This window comes from Dendropsophus ebraccatus, chromosome 9 (assembly GCF_027789765.1).
Source record: "Dendropsophus ebraccatus isolate aDenEbr1 chromosome 9, aDenEbr1.pat, whole genome shotgun sequence".
Taxonomy (NCBI): Eukaryota; Metazoa; Chordata; class Amphibia; order Anura; family Hylidae; genus Dendropsophus; species Dendropsophus ebraccatus.
Window position 1 is genome coordinate 42724428 of NC_091462.1, and position 12658 is coordinate 42737085.

General features: G+C 43.8%; 1 protein-coding gene across 6 annotated transcripts in view; it reads left to right on the forward strand.

Moving 5' to 3' along the window:
- The window catches only part of HDAC4 (histone deacetylase 4), a 136421-nt gene that overhangs the window by 87843 nt on the left and 35920 nt on the right, over positions 1-12658 (forward strand). The window contains exon 1 of one of the 6 annotated variants that reach the window (XM_069983107.1): positions 1096-1120. The exons of the other annotated variants lie outside the window; for them this stretch is intronic. The gene's annotated coding sequence lies outside the window, so the exon portion shown is untranslated. Of the gene's footprint in view, positions 1-1095; positions 1121-12658 lie in introns of those variants that run through there. 6 annotated transcript variants of the gene reach the window in all.

Sequence of the window (12658 nt, forward strand, 5' to 3'; positions counted from 1 at the left end):
GATGTATTTCTGCTTGTTTTCTTATTTCCTCCGTTATTAATAGAAATTTATGGAAAAAATTGACAACAGGGTGTTACCTATTGAGTCCATGTGTGTCCAATCAGTGCTGACATCAGATTGTTTAGTGACACGCCCCTAACTCATAACAATAACAGATGTCAATTTATTACTTATTTTCTAGGAGGAATTACAGAGGGACGCACAGCACAGAGCTATGAGATGAGCTCATGTAGAATTGTTATTTCATTTTGAATGCAACGATATAATAATAGACGTGTCACAAGAGATGACAGGTTCGCTTTAAGAATACAGCCTAAACAAAACCTTTTGTAATATAACTAAACAAGCCCCCCCCCATGAATATAAAGCATAGAGTTAATGTGTGAAAGAGTGTATTTTTTGTTCTTCTACTCTCTTCCCACCCACGCAGCTAAGCATACATCCCACAGCCTGAACGTAATGACTAAATGGATGCTGAGCAAAAAGCAAACATGAGCATGTTCACTCACAACCGCTCTGCTTTTCTGCTATTTTTGACTTCCAGTGATTTTCCTCAGTGACTGGTTTAAGCTATATCTTGTATATATCTTATATTTTAAAGATGATCTGTTGGCTCCCCTGATCTGTTTAATAAGTACTTCTATTCTTTATAACAATCCTGTAGACGGAAGATCCACACGGAACCAGCGGACTGAGAAATCCCTCTTTACGCCAGCGCAGGTGAGTATGAATAACATTACGGAGAAACAGGCGTCGCAATAGTTTAGTTCATTGTGCAACGCATTTCGGCCGTTCATAGTCATATTCATGCATTGAGGTTGCTTGAGAAAGGCCTGTATGTATATGAATGGCTAAAACACGTTAACACAATAAACTATATGGAGAAACGGTCGTTGCAATCTTTAGTTTATTGTGCAATGCGTTTTGGCCATTCATACACATACAGGCCTTTCTCAAGCAACCTCAATGCATGAATATGAATATATGAATGGCCGAAATGCGTTGCACAATGAACTAAACTATTGCGATGACTGTTTCTCCGTAATGTTATTCATCCCATGTGGATCTTCTGTCTACAGCTTCATATGCCATATGCTATTTTATAGCACAACTTGACCAGGTGAGTGTGTTAATTTTATACCACTCGCTCTTGCTCTTCTGAACAGTATGACACTAGGAAGCGCCCTGCACTCTTTGTCTTTCTCTATTATAACAATCCTGGAGCATCCCATCTTTTAACTGTGATGTCCCCGTTATTACTTCTTGAAAAGTTTGAATAAATTAGCAGTAGTAATTGGATGGTATAAGAGGGTGTAGGGACACACCCCTAACTGGGAAACACCCACTTGTCAATCTACAAATTTCTAGGAGGAATAACAGAGAACCAGAGAGCTTAATGCTCTATTGCAATATTATTTCTCAAGTGGGGTCCAAAAAAGACATGTCATGAAGGCAGAAAGATCCTCTTTTATAAATGTACCTATCAGTTTAAAAATGTTTTGGGTCTGGGACCACCACTGATAGAACACTATAAAATGTCAGAAGTTTAATGACATGATAGGTTCACTTTAAGGGTATCTTCACACATCTAATTTAAAATCCAACATGTTTTTCTACATCCATAATCTGATGAAGGATGTGTTCAAAGGGGGGTTGGGTTATTCTTTGTATTATCTCACCCAAGCCTTGCAGGCATCAATACAGTTGTGCTTGTTCCTTGGAACACTGTATATGAGACCAATACCTTTTAATGGTTTTATTCGTTCTCCAATGCTTGTGAAGCCAATCTCCATTATAGTCAATGGATTGTACAGAAGCTTTGAGCATATCCTGTGAGACCTCACATGTTCAGATTAACACCTATCACATTTGCTATATGCCATACAAGTCTATAGTTAAAAAATATTCTTCTAATAAAAATAGATCAAATGGAACATAGATGAACCAAAAAAAAAAAAATCAACTTCCAGAAAGGTCTAATGTGTTTGCCCAAGGATGAGGTTGTACACCGCTTATTGCTTGTTTAGCGGGTTAACGTAGATCTGTCTAGCATGTATATTCCCTTTTGCAAGATACAATTAAGTAAATAGAGTTTTTGATCTTGCAGTTCCCTTTATTGTCTAACTTGCTGAAACCTCAGCTTTGTTCTCTGGGTATCTGATCAGCATAATGTCAAGGGAGAAGGATGACGCAGAAAGGTTATTCCTCCGAGTCCCAGTGAAATCACCTTCTCTACATATTACTGCAGTTTTGTAGACACATTAGAGCTTTGTCGTCATGTTCTCAGCTCTACCTTGTTGTGGTAGTCTGGTCTCCATGGATCTTCACTTTATTTATGGTGTTCCGATTTGTGAATTGGAATAGAGTTGATGCTTATTATGCGTAAGCCATGTGTGGCCACAGTACTGCTAACACTTTGTTAGTAATACAACCTGTGGCTAAAATTCACATCTGTCAAGTCCCGTAAAACATTTTAGACAAAATAGCACAATTTTTTTTCCCTGGCACGATGTCAACACTATGCTGGGAACCCAATGGTCCCCAGTAGTGTCACTGAGATCTGTCAAGCACTGACACCAGAGTTTGTATGATAGCCAAACATTCTAACTTCTTGTAACCTACCTCCTACTTCTCATTGTCCTCCTCCTTCAAGTTGGAAATCCAGCATGGAGTGCAGCTGAAGATGTTGGTTGTTCCTAGTCAGTTATGTGTAAGATTTGATGCAAATAAAAATAAAATGGAAAGATTGTAACAGGAAGACGTACAGGTAGATCAAAGAAGATGTCAAAGAGTAAGGATTGAAAAATACAGAAAATGCACAACAAAACAAAAGTAAAAGAAATGGAAACTGATGTTAATGTTTGACAGAACTGTAAAAATCAGGCTTTTACATATAGAAAAGCCAAAGTAAAACTTGCGCTAATCCCTAAAGAGAAGAAAACAAGATTACTTTTGGCTAAAGAGAAGAATCTAGGAGTGTGGAGAATTGGATGAAAGTGGTTTACAGTGATGGATCACCAAACTGCATTGGTCAAGGGGATTATACCTGAACAGTTGTGTAACGTCTGAAGAACACAATCACATTCATTTATGATATGAGGTTAAAAAGCAAAAAATGTATAAGCTTTATGTTAAGGAAAGGTACATGGTGTGACTCAATGACGTGGCCAGAAATTTGTAGTGAAAATTATGAAAATTGGCCCATAAATCTTACAAAGCTGACTTGTTACCAGACTGCATGACTTTAAGAGGGCTGAAAGACTTAAAGAGGACTACACTGCTCCCGTGACTTTTCAGGTGACTAGCATACAGAATGCTAATTTATATGTAATACAGCAACAGGGTTCTTATACTGGGACATTGTTAGTGAATTTCCATCTGTTTATACGCCATTGTGGGTAACTTTAAACTAGTCTTTTTTGGAATACCCTGAATCTCTTTATAAAGGATACACACAGATTTATTCAGTAGATAGCATAGTTTGTCTTTCTTGCCCAGTGATGTAGTACATAACTTATACAACACAGTTGGCACAGCAGGGCGGTGAAATATCCTAGTGTAATAAATTACCTAGCTCTCTGGAGCTACCTTGGCAGCTTGTAGTAATGGAGTTTGCTAGGACTATGTGTTGGATAGTAGTAAAGACCCATCTATTCTGCTTCTATTACACTTCAGAGAAGCAAAAAATAAAAATAAAAATCAGAAACTCCTTTAAATTGCATTTGAAACCATGTGTGCACTGTTTAAAAACCAATATGTGTTTCGCTTTTTTGATCAATGCTTTTCATTATTGTTGATCAGAAAGGGAATGTGCACAGTTTAAATGGGAAAAATGCATGCATTTTCCCTTGAATAATTTTTTTATACACTTTTTAACATGTAAATATGTACAATGGTGCCTTTAAATGAGTGGTGGGATGATTTGATTTAATCTGGCACACTGTTACTAGCCTAGCCTGTAAATGAGGCTCAACGTATTATACGTGGGTGTGTGTGTGTGTGTGTGTGTGTGTGTATATATGTGTACACACACACACACAGGGCTCAAAATCTTCTGCTTTACTTAAAGCAAATGTACCATTAGGTACATTTCTTTAAGATTTTTACACCAATAGACTGGCAGCGGCGTGGAGATGCTGGTGCCACAGTCCTTTTTTTTTTTTTTTAATCCGTGGCCCTGTTCCTGTGCATATACTGCTATTCCCAGGCACTGGCTTGGCCTGAAGTACTGGGGGTTGTTGCGTGACAAAATTCCTCCCCTCTGTGACGCGGCTCCTTTGATTCTAATGGAGCCGCAACACAGAGAGGAGAGGTTATGTAACACTGGGGTCAGGCAAGCCAGCCGCCATTGCTTCAGGCCGGGCCGCTGTCCGGCACTAGACCGGCGCCTTGGGCAGGGGCGGTCTTAGCATTTCTGGGGCCCCAAGCAAAGTTATGTCTGGGGCCCCCCCTCGACACACGTTCCAAAACAATAGACCGCTGTGTGTTGCCCTCAGTAGTATATACCCCTTGTGCGCTACCGCCAGTAATATATAGACCCCTGTGTGTTCCCCCAGTTATAGATGGCCCCCTGTGTGCTCAACCAGAAGTTTATAGACCTCCTGTGTGCTGCCCCAGTTGTATATAGACCCCCTGTGTGCTCCCTCAGGGGTATTTAGCCCCCCTGTGTGCTCCCCCACTTGGATATAGACCTCCTGTGTGCTCCCCCACTTGGATATAGACCCCTGTGTGCTCCTCCAGTAGTATATAAACCCCCCTGTGGGGTTCCCCCAGTAGTATATAGACCCCCTGTGTGCCCCACCAGTATTATATAGACCCCTTGTGTGCTGCCCCAGTAGTATACAGACCCCTGTGTGCTCCCCCAGTTATATATAGACCACCTGTGTGCCTCACAAGTAGTATTTAGACCCCCTGTATGTTCCCCCAGTAGTATATAGACCCCCTGTGTGCCCCACCAGTAGTATATAGACCCCTGTGTGCTCTCCCACTTGGATATAGACCTCCTGTGTGCTCTCCAAGTTGTATATGGACCTCATTCTGCTGCCCTAAGTAGTATATAGACCCCCTGTGTGCTGCCCCCAGTAGTATATAGACCCCTCTGTGAAGCCCCAGTAGTCTATAGCCCTTCTGTGTGCTCCCCCCATTTATATAGACCCCCGATGTGCGCTCCCCCAATTAAACAGACCCCTGTGTGCTCCCCCTCCTATATAGTATATAACACAATAAAACAAACACTTATACTCACCTGGGTCCGGGCGTCTCCTCTTCTCTTCACTCTTGTGGCTGCAGGAAGGGTTTTCCCTGGGATCACAAGAGGCCACACTCCCCTTGTCTTGGCGCCGATGCTCCAGTGATGTCACTGGAGCGCCGGCACCACAAGGACAAAGCTGCCGCTTGTGACCGCAGGGAAAAGCCTTTCTGCGGCCACAAGAGTGACTGACAGGAAGGGGGCCAATGTCTACCGCCCTGTCAGTGCTGCTGCTGCATGTAACTATGAGCGCTCATTACAACTGCTCATAGTTACAGTTCAGATGGCAGCAGCGAGCGGGGCAGCGGCCCTGTCCAGCGGTCTTGAGCACAAAACCGGACGTGGTGGCCCCCTGGATGTTGGGGGCCCCAAGCGATCGCTTGGGGTGCTTGGTCCCAAAGACCGCCACTGGCCATGGGTGAGAACCTGGCATCCCCATCCCGGTGCCAGTCTATTGATGTAAAGATCTTAGTGAGGTACCCGATGGTACATTCGCTTTAACAGCTTTTGAAAAGCATTTTTTTAAATTTTCTTGCCTTGTTACTACTCTCCTCCTGTACTTATCCAGAAAGCCTGTGAAAGCGGTCTTCCAAGGTTTCTCTCCCCCCGTCCTCTCTCTTGGCTGGTGTCTAACCCACTACCTTCTGCTTTCTCTGAAAGAGCAGAAAGTCTTGTCTTTCTCTGAGGATAGTATTTAGGAAGATGCTTTCTAAAGTAGGAAGCGTTTCAACCATTAAAGAAACTAATAAGAAATCAGCGCAAAGGTGTCCATAGCGTTTAAAACTTGATTTAGCACCATTCTGTGATGATTCCTTTAATGGTATCTATTTAAAAGTTAAAGCATCCTTTGCTTAACATAGCCACTAAGGCAGGATTCTGGCTACCTGCACCCACCAGTAAAGGGAGCTTTTTAGCGTACTGCATACATACGTAAATCTGTTTAGTTGATTTTTACATTCCATGGGTCAGTTACAGAGTGCCTGGTCCACAGAGTTTAACAATGTAAGTGATGATGCAGTAGCATCACCACTTACCACCTTCGGACATACAGTAAGTAGCAGTGCTTTGCACACTACTCCTTACTGTACAGGAGCAGGGAATCCCTGCTCGAACAGTGTTTTTCCCACTCAAGAACACAAAGCTTCTGCACCGGAGCAGGCTCAACACCTGACCAATAGAGTGTAAGGACCAATTAAACAGATTTACACTACTCCCTATGGGAAACCTCAGCTCTCCACAACAGATTGTGTTTGAGAACAGAGGTATGAGCGTAGTTGAATGAGAAAATGTATCCACTATAGGGAGCTTATTTGGGAATTATGCAGCTACCTGTAAGCTCAATATATAATTTATATGCAGTGTCGGACTGGGGTATCTGGAACCCACCAGAGGAAATAACCCTGGGGGCCCACCAATGAAGAACCAGTGAGAAAAGACATGTCAGTCAGTGTTGGTGCAGATTTTAAAGCTAGAGGCCCTCTGGTGGGCTAGTCTGACACTGTTACTGAGCTCCCTCTACTGGTGGATGCAGGTAGCCAGAATTCGATCTGTGGCAATGTTAAAGAGGATGTACCACCAGGTACGTCCTCTTTAATCTGAACCCACGGATCGAACGGAGCCGTCATGGGGAAGCCGGTGCGCGGCGCCATTCTATGCACCAGAACTGGCCGGTGCTCAAGCACTGGAAGTAGGCCGGTCCGCCCCCAGTGGGAGGGAATTCCCTCCCCGTATGACGCGGCTCCATTAGAATGAATGGAAAAACGGACCGCGGCAGTGGCTTTCCCGTGACGGCGCCGTTCGATCCGTGGGTTCAGATTAAAGAGGATGTACCTGGTGGTACATACTCTTTAAGGAAACAAAGCTCTGATTTTTTTTATAGACCAGTAAATGAATTATGACAGAATGATGGAACTATTTAGATCTTTTATTACTTCTTTCTGATTTTGGATTCTCTCTAAGGGTGCCTTCACACCTACCGACTCGCAGCGTTAACATCGCTGCGAGTCGGCTAGGTCCTGGCAGATCACTGTCAGTACATACACGCAGCGGTCTGAACGACCGCTGCGTGTATGTAAATCTGCCGGCCGCCTCCCGCTCAGCTCTGTATACATTACCTCCTCGCTCCACGGGGTCCCGGCGTCCTGCTCTCGCGCCCGGCCAATCAGTGTTTTGCCCTGCCGCAGCCACTGATTGGCCGGGCGGGAGAGCAGGACGCCGGGACCCCGTGGAGCGAGGAGGTAATGTATACAGAGCTGAGCGGCAGGCGGCCGGCCTCAGAAAGGGTTAAGCGGCCGTTAGATTTACATACACGCAGCGGTCGTTCAGACCGCTGCGTGTATGTACTGACAGTGATCTGCCAGGACCTAGCAGACTCGCGGCATTAACGCTGCGAGTCGGTAGGTGTGAAGGCACCCTAAGGGAAACTCCACATGTATAGGATCCTCAGCAGATTTGATGGTGCAGATCCGCAGCAGATTTGACTAAATAACTAAACACAGCATCAAATTTGCTACAGATCCTGTATGTGTGAATGCACCCTAAGACTGTGATTTCTAAGCACAGCAAAAGTCCCCCCTTCCTTTTTTTTTTTATGTCTAAAAATTGGTTGGACACCGCAGGACTCTTACTAATGCTTCACAATATGTCAAATCTCTGAGAGCATACATTACACGTGCTTTGCTGCTCTCTTACTCATATGGACAGGTCTCTGCCTTCTCTCTTTGTACGTTAGTTTTAGTTAGGGAGAATTCATCAGCGTTTCCTGTTTTGCAGTAACGTGATAAGTGCTTGATGATCCACAGGTTGCCGTATTTCATCACTTCATCCAGCAATGGTTATTGGACTTGGCCGTGAGCCTCCCCAGCAGTGCATGGGTTCTAGATGATCTCATTGGAGCTTAGGTGTTGTATTGACTGCTTCAGCAACATGATCTGTCCACCCGCATCCTCTTTCATGGGTTTTATAGCTAAGCTGTGCGTTTTATTCACTTACAATGCTGGTAAACCCATTTCCATGTCGGTGAGGTAGTCCACCCTAGGTTGCATCTTGGGTACTTTATCTGCTCACACTTGAAGTGATGATTTGGCTGTGCAGCAAAAAGCTTCAGTTGATTTGGCTCCATTGCATTAAATTCTTGGAGTATGTGCTAAAAAACATATATGTCTATTCCTATTAAAGCCCATATGGAATATGTGCCTAAAACATACTGAATAAGACGGAGTGAACATACTCTGTTGGAGGAAGGCTAACATTTCATAGGCAAGTCTTGCTGGAAACTGTGTGGTGTAGGATGACAGATTTATAAGAGTTGCAAACCTCCTCATATTGTTTAGAAGGATGAGCTAAATGGCTCCCTAATGCCACCTTAGGAGATTGCATTCCCCTTAGGTCACTGTTTGACTTTGATAAGAAGCCTTAGAACATGACTGCAGGCTTAAAGGGGTAGTTCACCCAAATTTTTTTTCTTTCAAATCAACTGCTGCCATGAAGTGCCAGAGATTTGTAATTTACTTCTATTAAAAAATCTCAAGCCTTCCAGTACTTATCAGCTGCTGTATGCCCAACAGGAAGTTGTATTATTTCTAGTCTGGAGAGCAGGAGAGGTTTTCTATGGGGATTTGCTACTGCTCTGGACAGTTCCTGACATGGACAAAGGAGGCAACAGAGAGCACTTTGTCAGACAGGAAAGAAAACACCACTTCCTGCTGGACACACAGCAGCTGATAAGTACTGGAAGACTTAAGATTTTTTAATAGAAGTGAATTACAAATCTCTGGCACTTCATGGCCCAGTTGATTTGAAAGAAAATTTTTTTTGGTGGACTACCCCTTTAAGGGCACATTCATACTGCAGAATCTGTGTCGAAATTCTGCTCTTTGAGCGGAGAGGCGCAGAGAGCGGAGGCACGCAAGACCTCCCATTGAAAACGATAGCAGGTGACATTCGGCACCGAGTCCCTGGGCAGGGGTTCGGAGTGGAATTTCGGCGCCGATTCCGTAGTGTGAACGGGCCCTTGGCCAAGCCAGACGTCTCTCCAGAAGAAGGGCCCCTGTTGACAGCTAGTTTGGCAGAGAGAGAAGTGGGCTATCTGGCTGCTGAGAGACCAAAGGGTTAATGTTTCTGCTTGAGTACAGTTCCATAAAGCCTTTTGTAGACTTACGGGCCGTTCATAGTCGACTGGGAATTCTGGGAAGAATAGGCAAAGCAACAGTTTGACGCCACCTGGAGGTGACTTTCCCTTTAAGTCAGTGTTTGAAAGGAAAGCTACCACCAAAAGGTGGCATCAGAGCTGCTTGGGGTGGAAACCTGATGGACACTGGTGGCAGCTGGCGGACCTCACCGACTGTCCATTGGTTAGATGAGAAAAATGTAATGTAGACCCTGAAGTAGACATTTGATGTATCCAAAGAGTAACATTGATATTGGCAGTGTATGATCTGAATAGATGGCCTGCTGTTCTGCACTTCTTGAGCCTAGTCTTTCCTGGGCACACAGGTCTGTTCCCATTGCCTTGTCCTGTCTCTTGCAGACAGATGTAGACAGTGTGGCAGGAGTCTCTCCCCGGTACTCTGTATAATCCTCACAGCTGCTCAATTACAGCATTTTACTTCTCTTAAATAAAAGCCGTGAATAGCGGGTAATGAACATGGTGGATTTCTTTCTCTTTTCTGTCAGATATTTAGCGGATAGATTCATTGAAACCTCAGTCTGAACGCCTTGTGAATGCTCTGATTAATCAGAATTCATTGAGCCGCCTATTCTTGGGTGGAGGGCATTCATTGCCTTGTCACCCTTTTCCCTCTTTCTTCTACTCTTTTTAGCGAAGACTTTGTAAAGACTTCAAATGGTTTAATTTTCCGGTGTATGTGTTGCCATGGATAACACCTTCACATTGGCCTTTTTACTGTTGATTTATTCAGATGTATGTACCCCATTACACTTACTTGAAAGGTGCTTGTTTAAACAAATGATAAAGCGTGTTCCTTTTAGATCACACTTGCCGTTCTTGATGCAGTCTTTTGAGTCCCTGGACTGAATTTGCTGCCAATGTAAAGTTTAAAGGGGTTGGCCACTTTTATAGTAAAATAGTTCAGTGTACAGTATGAGTAACTGTACTCACTGTGTATACTGCTAGCAGCTCCCTGTGTACCTCATAGAGCTAAAATCGGACTCCTCTCCTTCAGGCTGTGCTGTCCTGCTCTGTGGTGAATCTGTCCATAAGATGGCTGACATGGAGGAGCATGTGACCATGTCCCACTCTGTGTCCTACATAGGCATATACAAGCTCAGTGGTGAACACTGGAGTTGAGGCATGGTCACATGCTCCTCCATGTCGGCCATCTTATGGACAGACTCACCACGGAGCAGGACAGCACAGCCTGGAGGAGGGGAGACTGATTTTAGATCTATGAGGTACACAGGGAGCTGCTGTCAGTATATACAGTGAGTACACTTACTAATACTGTACACTGAACTATTTTACTATAAAGTGGCCAACTCCTTTTAATTGCAGATTTTCCCAATTGACTTTAATAAAACATCCTGTTAAATCTTCTATGTGCGCACTAAAGATTGGAGGTTCTCCTTGTAGGCATATGTCTTGGTCCACAGCTGCATTTACAACTCTGTAGACTTCAGTACTGAAATCATCCATCCTTCTTAATCTGTAAAAAAGTATATATTTTTTTGTTGTTGCCTTTGTGAGTTACATTCCGCAAAGTGCCATCATGACACCAGAAATGTTTGTGCATGTTCACACCTTGTGCATTTGTTGCAGATTGTCTAAGCCTAGAAAAATATGTGAGATATTGCAACTCTGTTCCATTGAATAGAGCTGAATTAGAATACCCCACACAACCATTAGGGCAGGGGTGGCACCTTTTTTGCAAGGAAGTAACTTTGTTTTTTGTTTTTTTAAATCTTTAATCACTCTTTTTACAAAGTGAAAATCTGCAGCAAATCTGCATGGTGTGAACGTGCCTGTATTCTACAATCATTATAGTAGTTGCGTTGCCAAATACGTGTTTTACTGCAAGCTTTCTGACTGTTTCCAATAGTGGATGTAACTCTGGTCTAGTATACAGGTTAGAACAGATTATACTTAGTCGCACCTTGTATGAACTCTGCATTGTGTGGAAGAGCCTTTAAGCCTTTGTACAGTAGGGCTACTTGTCCTGCCATTGGTCTCATTGTACATATGCATTGAGCAGTCAGACATTGCCTGTTCACTATTCCCTCCAGCACTCCACATTGTGTCTGCCGGACGCTCTGTTCCCTCCATGCACCATTTTACATACAGTGGGTGAGCAGGTGGAATCTGTCTCCTCGCCTGCCATTGCATCATTTGCTTCTCATTGTTTCTGATCCTGATCCTAAAGCAGGCGACAAGCTGCCTTCCTTTGGCAGAAGATTGCCCCATGTGTACTATAAGGAAATTCCTAATACGCGTCCACAGGAGATTTATACACGGTATAGTCGGATAAAAATAGAAAAGCTGCAGATGTATTTTTGGACGTTGGCTCTTCACGTCGTATACGAGGTAGCGCTATCCTCCCGCGTGCCAGCTGTGCCCTATATATGAAAAGCTTTTTGTGCATTACAGAGCAGGTTGTATTTTGATGCAAGGCTTATTAACATGCCATCAGGGCACACGTGATGTCCAGTCTGTGGGGATCTCTATAAATAGCTCTGGCTGAGAAGCCTGTGGAGGAGCTTCCGCCATAGAGATGCAGAGATTACTGCATCCACAGCTACAGTAAAGCGACAGATTCGCTGCACAGGCTGGAGTGCTGGAGTACACAGGTGGTTTGGGGTCATTTCCTGCCCGTGTGTCGTCATTGCCTTTTTAGTTAAATGCATCCTGACGTATACATCGGTCTATTGATGTTCTAGATGTGATCCTCAAAACACCATAAAATCCTGCAAAATGTTATCCAGGCTAGATGTCTTCTGTATAGGCTTAGGGGTCTTGCAGTAATTTGGGGTTTCTATGATGTCATTATCTTAATGCATCACTGTAAGAATCCTACAGCTAAAAAACAGCTAAATAAATATTTTTAGTGAATCTAAGCGCACTTTTTACTCTACAGCATCTTTGGGGTTATCCTGTTCATTCCTTACTCCTCAGCAGCTTTGGGGTTATCCGGTTCATTTCTTACTGCGCAGCAGCTTTGGGGTTATCCTGTTCATTTCTTACTGCGCAGCAGCTTTGGGGTTATCCTGTTCATTTCTTACTGCGCAGCAGCTTTGGGGTTATCCTGTTCATTCCTTACTCTGCAGCATCTTTGGGGTTATCCTGTTCATTCCTTACTCTGCAGCAGCTTTGGGGTTATCCTGTTCATTTATTACTCTGCAGCATCTTTGGGGTTATCCTGTTCCTTCCTTACTCTGCAGCAGCTTTGGGGTTATCCT